General features: G+C 36.1%; 1 pseudogene; it reads left to right on the forward strand.

Annotated features, from left to right (window-relative positions):
* Positions 1–14575: 14575 nt before the first annotated feature.
* On the forward strand, positions 14576–15301 carry LOC101040281 (elongation factor 1-alpha 1 pseudogene; annotated as a pseudogene).
* The last annotated feature ends 215 nt before the right edge of the window (positions 15302–15516 follow it).

The raw sequence follows: 15516 nt of genomic DNA on the forward strand, positions 1-15516 counted from the left end.
GTCCAAAATCTCTTCTGGCCTGTAAGATTTCTACTAAGAAGGCAATGGTTAGTCTGATGAGATTCCCTTTGTAAATGATTTGACCTTTTTCTCTAGCTTCCTTTAAGTTATTTTCTTTAGCATTGACCTTAGATAGCCTGGTGACTGTAAGCCTTGGTGCAGCCCATTTTGCATAGTTTCTTGCAGGTGTTCTCTAGATTTCTTATATTTGGATGTCTACATTTCTAGCAAGATTGGAAACATTTTCCTGAACTATTGTGTGCAACATATTGTACACAATTATTGTTGTATACATTTCTTCTCAGGAATGCTAATAATTTGTAGGTTTGCTGGCTTTACATAATCCCATATTTCTTAGTGATTTAGTTCATTGGTTAAGTTATTTTTTTTTCTGAATTTAGTCTGACTGGGTCAGTTCAAAAGACCAGTCTTAAAGTTCTTAAATTCTTTCTTGTGTTCAGTCTAGCCAATTGAAAAAAATTTCAGTGTATTTTGAAATTCCTTGAGTTTGCTATGTCCAGTAACTCTAATTCATTTCTTTTTAAGATGTTTATCTCTTCCTTCATTTTCTGGATTGCTTTAGAAATATATTTGTGTTGATTTTCAACCTTCTCTTGAATCTCATTAAGCTTCTTTGCAATCTGTGCTTTGAACTCTTGATTCATCATTTCTGAGTTTCTACTTTTTGTTAGGGACCACTGCATGGAGATCTAGAGGGTGCTTTGGTGGTGTCACAACAATAAGATTTTTTATGGTACCGGAATTCTTATGCTGGTTCCTTTTCACCTGAAGAGGAGTGTGTTGGGTAGAGTCTTTGGGTTTTTCTTCTATGGCCCTACATACTTACTGTTGGTAGATGTTGAGCTGGCTGTGCACTTCGAACTGCAGGCCAGTAGATGAAGCTTGTGAATAAGAGCTACCTGTGACACTAGCAGATGGGTATGAACCTCAGTTTTGTTTACTGAGTCATTTTCTGTTGCTTCAGGTGAAGGGCTGGACAGTGGAGTGCCCAGTGCCCTGAGCATCTTGTTCTGTGGGGTTGGGAAGACAGTTGGGCAAAGCTGGAGCTTGTGACTCCCAGTTCAGACACATATTGTAGTCTATCTCCAAACCGCATTGTGGTTGAAAGCCACAGGAAACATTTGTTTGGTGATTCTGTGGGTGTAGATTAAGTAAATTCATCACTCAATAGGACACAGATTGCTTTATGGCCCACCTCTTCTCCAGTGTGATGGCACTGCTACTTGTTGTAAAGGAGCAGACTCCATCTTTGGGTCAGTTAGGTGGGTGTTAGTTGTGGTGGTGTTGACTGATTGGGTCAGTCAGACTTCAGGCCACTAGGGAAAGTGGTCAGTTACCGGTAGAGTTACAGTGTGCTGAGTGGTTTTCCAGTTTTCAGGCCCCTAGTTGGTCTACTGGACAGTGTGTATGTGTCCTGAAGGGGTTGGGCTGGAGTCAGGCTACCCCAGAGTTTAGGTGCTGGCTGTGATGTGGAAGAGTGGACTGGTCTCTGGATCGCCAGCTGAAGTTTTAGGCTGAGGTCACGTGGAATGCATAGGTGGTAAGAGCCTGAGGGAATATCACAGGCAGGAGGAGAGAGTTTTCAGAAGAGCTCTTGATGGCAGGTGAAACATTCACACAGAGGAGGACATTCTTTGACTTTCTTTCTGATGATTTTCACCCATTTTCTCAACGTTATGTCAATGCTTACTAAACTACACCTCATCTTCACAATGCCTGCTTTCTTTATTTCATTGTTACATCTCTCATACCAGCATGCCTAAGCCAAATCAATCCCTCTCCACCATAGTTCATTAACTTATACTATGCCAATTGTTAAGAATGTCTCCAATACCTCTTACAATATTTATACTGGACTAAGTTATTCTAAAGTCTAAAATCATAAGAAATACATTTCTACCTTTTTCATTCTAGGCAGCCAGAGAGTAACTGACTGTTAGAAGAACTTATATTTTGTACATCTTGCTGTGCCTCTTGATGATACTATTTTTGAAATTTCTTTTCTTAGTCCTGTCTTAAGGCATTGCTAAGTTGAGGCATGCTAGGTTGAGAGGTCAAGAGAAAAACGTATGGATAAAAAAAAAGAATGTAAGCAGAATGATGTGTAAACTGTGGATAGTTTTATCACCATACATGGGAAGATACTGTGAGTGATGTGGTTACAAACATAGGTTAAGGCATGTGGATGGATAATTAATAAGAATGCTGTTTCTGATTTCCACATTTTTTTATGCTGAACTCTTGCCAGCAAAATTTGACCTGTCATATACTTCCCATCTTTACCCATTAACTGTAATGTCTTCTAAAATATTATGTGAGATGGTTTTGTTCCCTTAGTAGATGGGAAGAGTTAAGCTGATGCTATGGAGCCAGCTTACTCTCTCAACCCTTTCCGTCTCAGTGAGAGAGAAAAAAAAAAAAAAAAAAAAGAGCATTAAATCCAAGCCAGAGATTGAAAGCCAATGGACATAAAGGTTCCCCATTGTAATCTTCACATATTGCTAAAAATTAGAAAGGGAAAAGTGAGATGTGAGGTGCAAAGTCGTTTAAGTAAAAATACTTTGATGAATTTGTCATTTTAGCCCACCCAGCCAGCCAAGAGGGGACATATTTTAAGATGTTTTAGGTGTTCATACAGTTGTTTGCTCATTTATTTGTTCGTTCATTTTAAAATATGCTAGATATTTGGATACACAGTCCCAATAAAGTTCTCTCAAACTCACAGTAATTTAGACTCGTGATTCCAGACTTAAGTTCAAATCCAAACTCTATCAACTAAATTTATGAGCTTTTGGGCAAACAATGGCTTCCCTGGGTGGTTCCTTATATGGAAGATTATATTAGATCATCTTAATAAAGTTTCTAGCATTGGTATCTGGTACATTTTGAGCTTTGTAAATGAAAATTATGATTTTGTGTTAAACAGTATAAAATCTGAAGCCAAGTCATCTCTACCTCTTGTTCTTTAACAAGACAGTTTTCTGCTTTGTGTCTCATTTTTTTTCCCTTATAAAATGAGGATAATAGTAATACCAATCCCACAGGAAAGTTAAGAGCACTGAATGAGTTAATATATAAAAATCACTTAAAATGATGCTTGGCTTGTAATTAATGCTGGTTGAGTGTTTTCTATCTCTTAAAAATAAGAATAATTGTCATTCTTACTGTTATTACATATGATCTGTATACAAATGACTATAATACAAAACAAAACTGATTTCCATTAGAGATCTATAAATAACTAGGATTTTTTAAAGTAATATTTTAGGGTGATTGATGGTAAAAAATAATTTCCATGAACTAGGATACTATTAAGGCATGCTAAATTGAGAGGTCTAGAAAAAAACCTATGGATAAATAAAATAATGTAAGCAAAATGATGTGTAAACTGTGGATAGTATTATCACTGTACATGGGAAGACATTGTGAATGATGTGGTTACAAACATAGGTTAAAGCAGATCATGAAAGAACTTAAATGCAAGCCATAGGCCATCAATTAATTTTGTCAGCAATGGGAAATCTCTGAGGGCCTGTGGCAAGACCTATCTTGTAGAATAATTTGTAGAGCAAAGAAACAGAAAATAGAAATGCCAGATAGGAGATTTCTGCATAGCTCAAGCTAAAGGTACAGGAGAACTTCACTAGGTTAGGAGCAATGAGAGAGGGAATGAATGTTATATGTTGAAGTGAATTCCTACACAAAACAGGTTAAGTGTTAGATTGGATTTTTTAAAGGAATAGAGCAGAAATCAAAATTGGCTTTCTTTTATGTCTTCCCTTCTCCACTAGCACGTTCCCTTTTTGAGAAAAAGATATAGCTTCTATCTAGGCATTGGAAAACTTAGATACTTACAGAAAACAGGCAGGTAACCTGGATAAATAAGGAGTGCCTGTGAGAACAAGGCCATGGAGAACCAGGGATCTCATGACCTATCTCAAGTGTGTGGTAGTCATGGGGCTCCAGGCAACTATTGCCATGGAGAAACATTGCCAAGCACTGCCAGTTATTCTGATTTTTCCAAGAGAAGTAGGAAATCTGGATCTTCAAAATGTGAAAACTACCAATTTTTACATGTTGGCAACAACTTTGAAAATTTTAAAAAGCCTCTGTAGGCCAAACAAAACATGCCTGTAGCCGAATGTAGCATGTGGGTCACCAGTTTGCAAAATCTGTTTAACTTGTGTTATCTGGCAAGGTAATGGAGCATTCTGGTTAGTCAACATTCTGACTGAGTTTCCACGTACTTTATATAAGGTTTCTGAGCCTTCCAAGAATAGGAATACATCAGCTATGCTGAACGTGAAAGTTCTACTTAACATTTACCAAACTTTTCCCTCTTGATTCAAACCCTTATTCACTCAACAAATAATTATTATTTAGCTATGTTTGATAGGCAATGATAATAATTTTGGAATATATAAATATGAATGAGATAGCCCCGACTCTAAGTAGCTCACGGTTTGATGAGGGTATAAACACAGGTCACAGATACTGATAGTACAATCAGTTTGACAACTCAGAATCATTTAGTATCTCAGTATCATCCGTAGGCATATAAAAATATGGAGAATGGCATAATGTTTTGCAACTGATAGTCTAGAAGTTCTGTTCTAGAACTTTAACTTACAATACTTGACATTTTCTCAGACCATATGAGACTCTCAAGCCAGCTTCTGCACTATCTCCTGTCTTCTCTCAAAATTCTTTTTCTTAAAATACTTCTTTAAAAAATTAGGGAATGCGTTCAGTCTTCCAAAGATAAATAATCCCATTCTAAGATTCCTGGCTGGTAATTTAAATTCCATAGATAGGAAGTAGGAAGAGGAGTCATTCTGGATGGTTTGTGGGGAACACTCTATTTCTATTAAACTCATATCAACAATTTCCCTCCTAAAGCAATCCTTCATTGCTACCCTGAAGAACAAGGAACACAGTGTATTCCCCTGCTGAGGTACATATTGTTCAGCAACTTTGAAGAAACTATTAAATAAGTAACTATTAATATAAGTATAGTATTATTCTGCCTCCTCTAGCATACAATTTATTTGGCTACATAATGATATTTTAAATATATCAAATTAGTGGTTTACATGCATTTCTTCTTCAGGTATTAGAATCAGAGGAAGGGAAGGCATACATTTTCATATTAAATTTTAGACTAATATTTGGGGAAAAGCTATAATTTTTCCCTCTTACTGCAAACTCAGTAAGTTACACAACCCTTTCCCCTCACTAAAGTCAACTTTAGTGACGTCATTTGGTGTCACTAAAAGGCTGTTCCAAAAGTTCACATTTCAAAAAGAAATCATTACTTTGTTTTTATAATTGATATACCCAGAGATATGGGCAGAGCTATTACAAAGGAATTTACAGGTCAAAAAAATAAAAATAAAAAGAAGACTTAAAAGTGTAAAATACTTGGTTCCACTGTGTATGAAATAACTATTTGTCTCATTAGGTGCGGTAGTATATATAACATCATGTACTTTGAGTAGCACAGAGAATATAAACTGAATGATACATGATTAATTACTACACTGTTGTCATCTCTAGCTAATAACAACATAGAGATTAACCTGGCAGTTAAAGCGTCTCTGGATGTATTTATTTGCCTGTGGCATAATTAGGGAGGCATGCAAGTAGAAAAAAAAAAAAAAAAACACAACAACAACCACAAAATAAAGTTTGTGCCTTGAGAAGAACAGAATTTGTTTATTACTTTGTCACTGCAGGCAACAGGGTGTGAAACCAGTAAGAAATCAAACCAGTTCTTGACGTCAGTTATTGCTAATTTGGAGCAATTGAGTGCATCTTTGACTTAGGTGCCAGGGCTGATCATTGATTAAGCTGCAGGGATGTTTCCTATGGTGTTCCTTTGGCCTTATTACTGTGACTAGCAATGCGTTGTCAGGTTGCTTTTTCTTTTGTTTTTGTTTTGTTATTTTCCTTTTCCAGAAGACCATGAATTAAATTATTCTTGAAGTTAGTTACAAGCATACTTAGTCATTTCCTAAGTATTAAGCCCTTATTTTCTCTTGATTTCGATCTTTACTTTTGGAGAACCGAATGTCACATTTTAGAGTTTTCATAGTTACAGAAAATATTTTTAGCCTTGTGTTTTCAAGTTTGGATAAATGGTACCAAAGCAATACTTTTGACCAGCAAAATGAACTTCTCAATTATTATATATTAATCATTAGATTGTTTCTGTTTAAATAAAGTATTGCTTGAAAGAAAGCACAAGTGATTCAGATCTTCTTTTCATGGTTTAGAGAAGTTAAAAACCATTTTAATGCTTGATAAAAATAAACAACCATTATGAAACCTTAAGGAAATTGCCAACATCCTGAGGTTGCCATCCAGAAAAAATGGATAGCATCTAGGTTTCCAGTGACTTTATAGAACTGCTGAATTAAAATTCTGTCACTACAGCCTCCCTCTATTATTTGTTGTGAGATTATTTTGCTTTAAAGAACTAATTTTATTTTTTGACTATAGTAATAATTTATTGTATGTTTCAAAATAGCTAGATTTGGAATGTTGTGAATACAAAAATCTTTGAAATGATGGATATCTTAAATACCCTGATTTGATCATTACACATTGTATGCATGTATAAAAATATCACATATACCCCATAAACAGGTACAAATATTATGCATCAATGCTAAAAAGTGCCAAGAACCAAGTCAGGCACTTTAAAAAATTACTTTAAGTTCTGGGGTACATGTGCAAAATGTGCAGGTATACACGTATACAGGTGTACATGTGTTATACAGGTATACATGTGCCATGGTTGTACTCTTAAAAACTTACCAAGAGACCAGACATGGTGGCTCATGCCTGTAATCCCAGCACTTTGGGAAGCCAAGGCAGAAGGACAGCTTGAGCCTAAAACTTTGAGACCAGCTTGGGCAACATGGAGAGATCCCATCTCTAAAAAAAGTTTAAAAATCACTGGGCCATGGTGGTGCACCTGTAGTCCCAGCTACTGAGGAAGCTTTTGAGTCCAGGAATTTGAGGTAGCAGTGAGCTATGATAGTGCCACTGCACTGTAGCCTGGGCAACAAAGTGAGACCCCATATCTAACACACAGATACACACAACCATCCCAAAGAATTGTGTCTGTATTCTAGATGCTAGCTACTTTTCAGTTTTTAATTAAAATGGCTTGGAGACCCCAATTTCACTTTGAGAAATATAATGCCTTCTTCAAAATTTCTTATGATATTTTCTAGCTTTCAGATACTAACCCTGCTGGATTCCGTCACTTGTTTGAGATAGATTGCTCTTCCTTCTTTCTGGTTAGTGCCAGCTCAGATGTGAAAACTGGCCTCTTTGTGATATGTGTGTAAATCTTGGTAAAAAGACACAGGATGCATAGAAGATTCTTCTGAGGTTGTGAAATGATGGAGAGAATTATCCTTGAGCAGTAAAGAGAACTTAAATGTTAGATTCTTTTTCGTAAAAAGCCTTCCATTCGTCTACCACAAGAAATGCAGTTGACTATCTGGTTTGTAGAATCATTTACCTGTTTGATTTCTATTGTCCCCTCTTCCACCCTTGCTCCTCTTTTAACTTCTTCCTTCTAAATTTTATGTTTACTTTTTATGGAGAGAATTTTTAATACATTATTTAAACTTAAACTCACCTAGCCAGGCACTCCTTTTACTAAAGACGTTTCCCTCCACAAATGTAGTGTTGTGCCAGTTGATGTGTATGTATATATGTGTGTGTATATGTGTGTGTGTGTGTATATGTATGTGTGTATATATGTGTGTGTGTATATATGTGTGTGTGTATGTGTGTGTGTATATATGTGTGTGTGTATATATGTGTGTGTATATGTGTGTGTATGCCAATTGATGTTTGTATAAATGTATATTTAATTTACTATACATGTCTAGAAATTTCTCTACTGTTTTTGTGAGGTATGGTATGGGAATTGAAAAATATACTATTTGTATCTTCATTTACTGCAAACAGCTAAACCAAGGTAGATAGATAACAAAATGTTAAGACGTATAACCTGAAACTAAATAACCTGAGTTGTTAATTCCTTCACACTTACTTAACCTTATGTTAGGTGACTGTTATTCTCTTTTTCAGCTCCTCAGGGACCAGCTCTACTACCATTGAGATATAAATATTTTTGGATTCACTTGATTAAAATGAAAATATGTTGATCATTTATTGTTGGACAAAGTAAATACATTTTAAAATTTAGCATCTGATCTTTCATAAGACAACAGTACTTACATTCATTTTTTAAAATTAATTATAATAAAATTTGGAGAAAGGAACTATTGCCACAGGATGACCAATAAGGACAGCAACTCTTAGGTGGGCTAATAAAATAGCTCAAATATCACAGCAATTAAGTAGTAAGTCTAGGATTTCAAACCAGCTCTGTTGTTTAAGCTCATATAATGCGATTTGGTGATTCTGAGCACAGTCATCCTTACTCCATCTCATTTCCAGTGTCTTTTAATAAGAGGGCAGAGGTGGGAAATGAGATTTTGCCGAGGCCTTGTTCTTTAACATAAATGTGTTGGATTGTTAAACTAAGTTATTTTTAGGACAGAAAAAATTGTAAAAACGGCTTTACACATCACAAGGTTAAAGGAGAACAAGAAAACAATGAACAAAGGGTAGGCAGAGTAACAGATGCTGGGACAGATTGTGTATCTTCTCCCGAGCCTCAGTGTCACGGAGAAGTGGGGAAGGGAGAAGAAGGAAAAGGGAATGAGAAAAAACAAATCTGATTCAGTTACTTATGGGTGTTTTAAGTCTGCTCTGGCATAGTTGATGTGCACCTCCCCTAAAAGTACATGGCAAATGTTCCTTCATCTACTGCACACCTCTCCTGTTGGCCAGAATCTAACAACTGACTCCTTGCTGGCTGTCTCAACTTTCTAAGTGTTTCATATTTCAATGTTTGATTACAATTGCCTAAAACAAATTCCATGTTTTCCTCTGTGTCTGCATAAGATGAGCTTGTTAAGATGCTCCAGAAATGTAAACGTTTAAAAGCGTCCCCCCATATTCTCACTTTCTCATTTGTGAGGCACTTTGAATTATTATGCCTTTTTTCTTGTGGAACACCCAAAGTTTATACGTAGGTTCTCTTAATTACTTCGACCTTGTTATGCTTAGTCCCATGTTTGTTGCTGAAGTCCTCAAAAATGAAAAAAAAAAAAAATTACAACCATCCATTGTATTAATTGAATAAAAGACTAGGAAAACATATTTGTAAACAAGATTGAAAAGGGTCAATAGGATGGGAAAACATCTGCCTGCAATGTGAAAAGTTTTGTCAGTTGATGGGCTCTTTTAAAAAAGGTACTGTGTTTTTGCTTTTGAATTGTAGGGGCCTATTTCTGGATTCATCAAATCTACGTCCACACTGGTGTAGTATAAACTTACCCAAAGACTGATTTTGATCTTGTAGCTAACTTGCAAAATATAAGGTTACTAGAGCATGCTTCATTTTATTTTATTTTACTTTATATTTTTATAGGGACAGGGTCTCTCTCTGTCACCGAGGCTGTGGTGCAGTTGTGCAATCATGCATAGCTCACTGAAGCTTTGAACTCCTAGGCTCAAGTGTTCCTTCTGCCTCAACCTCCCAAGTAGCTAGGACTACAGGTGCACACAACTACACCTGGTTAATTTTCTTTTATCTTTTTTATTTTCTTAAAGACAAGGTCTTGCTATGTGGCATAGACTGGTCTGGAACTTCTGCCCTCAAATGATCCTCTTGGCTTTGCAACCTCAACTGTTGAGTTTACAGACATGAGCCACTGTGCTTGGCCAAGAGCATGCTTTAAATGCATCTAAAGAAGAAGGGAGAATTGATCAATTAATTACTTGATTATTTGTCATTTTATAAGTTTTACATTTAATAACCTTATTTTTTTCCCAAAGCAATCAATGGGAAAAAGCATGTAATATTTTGTGCTTACCACAGTATGAAAATCTTTAATAATATTTACAATTACACTATGAAGTAAAGGTTATCCACAATTTATGAGTAAAAAATACAGAGAACTTAGGGAATTTCAGCTACAGTGTTAATTAAATTGTGAAGCTAAAGTTGAAATTTCTTCTCTGGAATTTAAAACTTATGCTTTTTCCACTAGACCAGTACTGTGTTATAAAATCATGTCTCTGAGCCTACACAAAACAATTTACACAACATTTACCTTTTAGTTATTTAATAAGGATCTTTTCAATAAATAGTGTGTGAACAAAATGCACATACTTCTCAACAGATGAAATAAGAAAAAAACTATTAAATAGTAGTACTTTAATGCGTCACTTATTTCAGCATAATTTAGAATGCTCTAGCCACATCTGAAGGTCTTCTTTGGGTCCTGGGGGAAGAGAGTTTCTGAAAGAGAGGGGGAGAATTAACTTTTATCAAACACCTGCTATGTGTGAGGTGATATCATTTATTTAACCCTTTTATATAGGCCAGAACCATGAGAAGTACTAAGCTTTCTACATTCAATACATTCTTTAATATGGATAATAACCCTGTGTGGCATGACATATTAATATTAATCTCATTTTACCCGGTAACAAAGTGAAGTTGGTCAGCAGCAAAGGTGAAATTTGAACCTTTTTTTGAACCTATTTACTTTCTCAAATAAGTGCTTGAAGACACATACAGAGCCAGTAGTACGTACAAATAAGTTCTACTTGGAATAACTGTGTAGTTGCTTCTTAGACCAGCACATGAGCAGAGAATTTTCATCAAAGATTCATTACTTAGAATTTCCATTCATTTACTTAATAAAGTCATTCCTCAGCTAGCGTTAGTATTTGGCCAGGCCTCACCCGTCTCTCAGCCTCTTTGTGTTTATGGACAGGTCAACCAGTAGAATAATTTTCATCTGACAAGCCCCAGTTGAACTTGTTTCCCGGATCATTAAGCACATTGGCTTGTACATTAACAGGCATTTTCTGCCTTGTTGGTTTCCATCTATTTCATTCACAAATTAATAGGAACATAAAGAGAACTCAGTTAATGCCTCTTTGCCTACCACCACCAGCCTTCTTGGTGGGCAGCAGGTATTGAAGCTGTGATGTTGAAAGAGAGAGACTGAAAACAAGCAGAACTAAGACCTGAAACAAGATTCATTTATCTTTTTTGGACCAGAAAACCATGACAATAGAAATTAATCATAGGTTCATAAAATCAAATTTGCTTTGGATGTTATTAAGATTCCCTATCAAGAACCTTCTAATGCAGGGTTTTTCAACCTTGGCACTATTGACATTTGGAGCTGGATAATTCTTTGTTGTGAGGGCTACTCTGCTTTGCAGGCTATTTAGCCACATCCCATCCTCTACCCACTATATGTCAGTAGCACCACCATCCTCTCCCTTGAAAAGAAAAAAAAAAATGCCTCCAGACATTACCTAATGTCTCCTTGGGCAGCAGAATCACCCCACTGAGAACCATTAGTTTGTCCTCATCAAGACTTACCTCTTCATTTTATTCTCCTGGACTCTGGAAGAACAAGTGTTAGACATCATGTTATTCTTTTTGTTGATAGAGAAACTAAAACCTGAGAAGAGGGAGTTGCTTAAGTGGGGAATATTTGTTGAGTATATTCTATGTGCCAAGACATTTTAGAATTACTAAGAGGATCCTTAGGAGAAAATTCTTGCTACTCTTATTTTATAAATGAAAAACTTAGGACAAGATCTTGCCCCAAAACTCACATATGCTAAGTTCTCTTGCTAAGACAAAGGTTTTAATATAGACACACTTCAATATATATGTTTTAAAATAACTCTAAAGATTTGCAAATGTTTTTATTGAATATTTACCATCTAAAATGAAAATCAGCTCTAACAGATTCACATGGTCACAGTAGAAAAATATTTCAGTTGCCCTCAAGTTCAGGCAAAAGGATATTAAGTTGTCTGCAGTCATAACTTAGCTGTGCTTTTCCAGTTGGTATCATTTCTTTCTTTGTTGTTTAGTGTGTTTGCATCATTGTTAACATCGTCACCTTTTCCTCCAAGATGCTAATCTTCATAAGTCTCAGGCATTTCTTCTGCCAGGTCTGGGGACACTACCAACCAGTTTCAGTTTATGTAATTTTAGCAACTTTAATATTTTCTTATTGCTTGCTTATATAAACTTTCCTTAAACATCCTTGCAATTAGAGAAGACAGAAAATCTAATTCAGATCTGTTACTCTACAACATTGAAACCCACTGCACAGATATCTGAGTTTATTAAATGTTAAATAATTTGATAACTGGCATTTTAAATGCAGTATGTGATGCTGAACTCCTAGTGTTAGAGCATGTTTTAGTACTATTCGGTGATCTTGTTTAGGGCTTTTGGATGGACTTGAAATACTGTATTATTTTTACTGTTTATAACATATGAAAATTCAATAGCCAAGACATTTACAAAAACAGATTAGAGATCTCTCTAGTCCGTTTTCTAAAAATATCCGGGATCCTTACACTTTTCATGATCTCCCAATAACCTCTTTTTTCCTGAAGTTTCCACCATAGTTAATATTTACTCTTAAACTAAAATTTAATGCCAATGAAGAATATATGTGGAAGCTTGATATCATGGATTTCCATTTTTTGACTGCCTTGTCTTCAAGATCAAGGTCTGTATCCCTTCCTGGGAATCCAGGAGGGCTTGTGGCTGTTTTGACTGATTTCTCAGAGGTGATGCCATGTGACATCTGGGACTAAATCACAGGCCATGCAGCTCCTGTCTTGGTTTCTTGGAAAGCTAATTTCTAGACATTCCCTCTTGAGATGTTCCATCTAAAAAGTCAGCCTCCATTCTGTAAGAAGCCTAAGCTACGGAAAGAGGTCAGGAGTAGTGACTCTGGTCAATAGATAATTTAGCTGAGGAAAGCTTTGAATAACCCCAGGACAGGGGGCATACATGTGAGTGAAGAAGCCAACTCAGATATAGATTCTTGCACTTCAGATGTTTGAACCCATAGCATGTCAGTCACTGTAGCTCACAGACTTTGTAATTTATGTCCCAGACATTGCAGAGCAAAGGAGAACTATCCCTACTGTGCTTAATCTGAATTCTGGACCATGGACTGTAATAAAATGATGTCATTTTATGCTGCTAAGTTTTTGAGTGGTTGGTTATTTGGAATAAATGAACCACTACATATATCCTGGCCCATTCTCTCTAGATCCTGCTCTCTGATAGAACATGATAGAAGACATCTACGACAATCGGGTAGGTCTCATGCATTTTAATGTGGTTAAAAAATAAGAAACTTTTTATAAAAAGTAACCTACTTATTAAAGATTTCAGGCTCATCATTTACAAAATTTTACATCAGAGCATTTTAAAAAGTAGGACTAGTAACTCCCTTCAGAAATTTCTAAGGATATAGAAGAGAATACAAAAGTAAGTCCTAAGAGATAAAACAAGATAAAAATAAAAATACGAAGATAGAGAAATGTTTTGAGATTGACAAGGAAAATTAAAAATAAAAACTTTCTATTGAAAGTTTCCTATCTGAACAGGCGAAGCTTAGTTTCAGCGTTAAGGTGCAGTTAGGTTTGAGTTGTATTTTACAAAGTATGCTTTTCAAGTAATGGTTCCTATGAGGTAGATGTAAGTTTTTACATTCACATACATTGTGATGGTTAAATATTTGTCTAGATGTTACTAGGAAGGTATTTTTTGATGTAACATCTACAATCAGTTGACTTTCAAGATTATCTTCAATAATGTGGGTGGGCTTCATTCAATGAATTGAAGACCTACAGAGCAAAAACTAAAGCTTTCTAGAAAAGGAATTCTGCCTCAAAATGTAATATTATAATCCTTGCTTGATTTCCCTGTCTGCTAGTTTGCCTTCAGATTTCAGAATTCCAGCCCCCTACTCCAGTGAGCTGATTTCTTAAAATCATTACCTCTATTTCTATCTCTTTATCTGTGTATCAGTCCATTTATCTACCTATCATTATCAGTAGGATATATGTGTGTGAGTGTATGTGTATATGTATGTGTGTATGGTGATTCTGTATCTATGGAGAACCCTAACCAATACACACACTTAAATAAAATATACACATGCATATTTATACACATATGTATATATACACATGTGCATACATATACAAGCACTGAAATTAAATAAGTTTGGAAAATACTGAGATAACCCAATATCTGTAACAGAAGAATTTCTCTAAAAGTTGTCATGTATGTCATTATATTTCATCATATATACAGTGTTTCTCACACTTATTTTCCCATGGAACTCTTTTGTTACAAAGCATCCTCTGAAACGTGTTAAATAGAAACCATTGGGACTTTCTGCAATGGGTTTGCCGCCAGAACACAGGTGTCCTGAAGATGACCCCTAAAAGCCAAACTGGAAAAGAATAGAGTCATATCAGCATTGTCAGCATCGTTATTGGACACATACATTCGGGCCAGTCTACCACTGTGGCCATCTGATATACACTTGTGGTGGCATTGACAAAAGAACCATTGAAAAACCATTGAACCATTGTAAAAGAGACTGCTAAGATGGGAAAGGGCTTCTTAAAGTATGCCTGGGTCTTGGATAAATTGAAAGCAGAGCATGAACATACTGCCTCACCCAGCCAGCACGCCCTTTTGCTGCCTTTCTGGGGTGTCTCTAAAATTGGTGATATTGGTACTGTCCCTGAAGGCTGAATGGAGACTGGTGTTCTCAAACCCAGCATAGTGGTCACCTTTGCTTCAGTAAGTATTACAACTGAAGTAAAGTCTATTGAAATGCAACATATGAGGCTCTGAAGTAAAGCTCTTCATGTGGGCTTCAATGTCAAAAACATGCCTGTCAAAGATATTCATTGTGGCAATGTTGCCGGTTATAGCAAAAATGACACACCAATGGAAACAGCTGGCCTCACTGCTTAGGTGATAATCCTGAACCATCTGGGCCAAATCAGTGCTGACTGTGCCCCTGTACTGGATTGTCACACAACTCACATTGCTTGCAAGGTTGCTGAGCTGAAGGAAAAGATTGATTGCCATTCTTGTGAGAAGCTGGAAGATGATCCTAAATTATTGAATGCTGCTGATGCTGCCATCCTTGATATGGTTCCTGGCAAGCCCAGGTGTGTTGAGAGCTTCTCTGACTGGCATACTCTGGGTTGTTTTGCTGTTCGTGATATGAGACAGACAGTTGCTGGGGGTGTCATCAAAGCAGTGGACAGGAAGGCTACTGGAGGTGGCGAGGTCTGTCAGTCTGCTCAGAAGGCCAAATGAATATTATCTCTGATACCTGCCACCCTAGTCTTAGTCAATGGTAGAAAACATTCTCAAAACTGTTTGCTTCAATTGGTCATTTAAATTTAATAGTAAAAGACTGGTTAATTATAGCAATGCATCATTAAACCTTCAGAAAAAAAGGAGAATGTTTTATGGACCGTTTTGGTGTTTTTCTGGTATCTGGTAATTTTAAGTTATTCATTTTAGAATTT

This window comes from Saimiri boliviensis, chromosome 6 (assembly GCF_048565385.1).
Source record: "Saimiri boliviensis isolate mSaiBol1 chromosome 6, mSaiBol1.pri, whole genome shotgun sequence".
Taxonomy (NCBI): Eukaryota; Metazoa; Chordata; class Mammalia; order Primates; family Cebidae; genus Saimiri; species Saimiri boliviensis.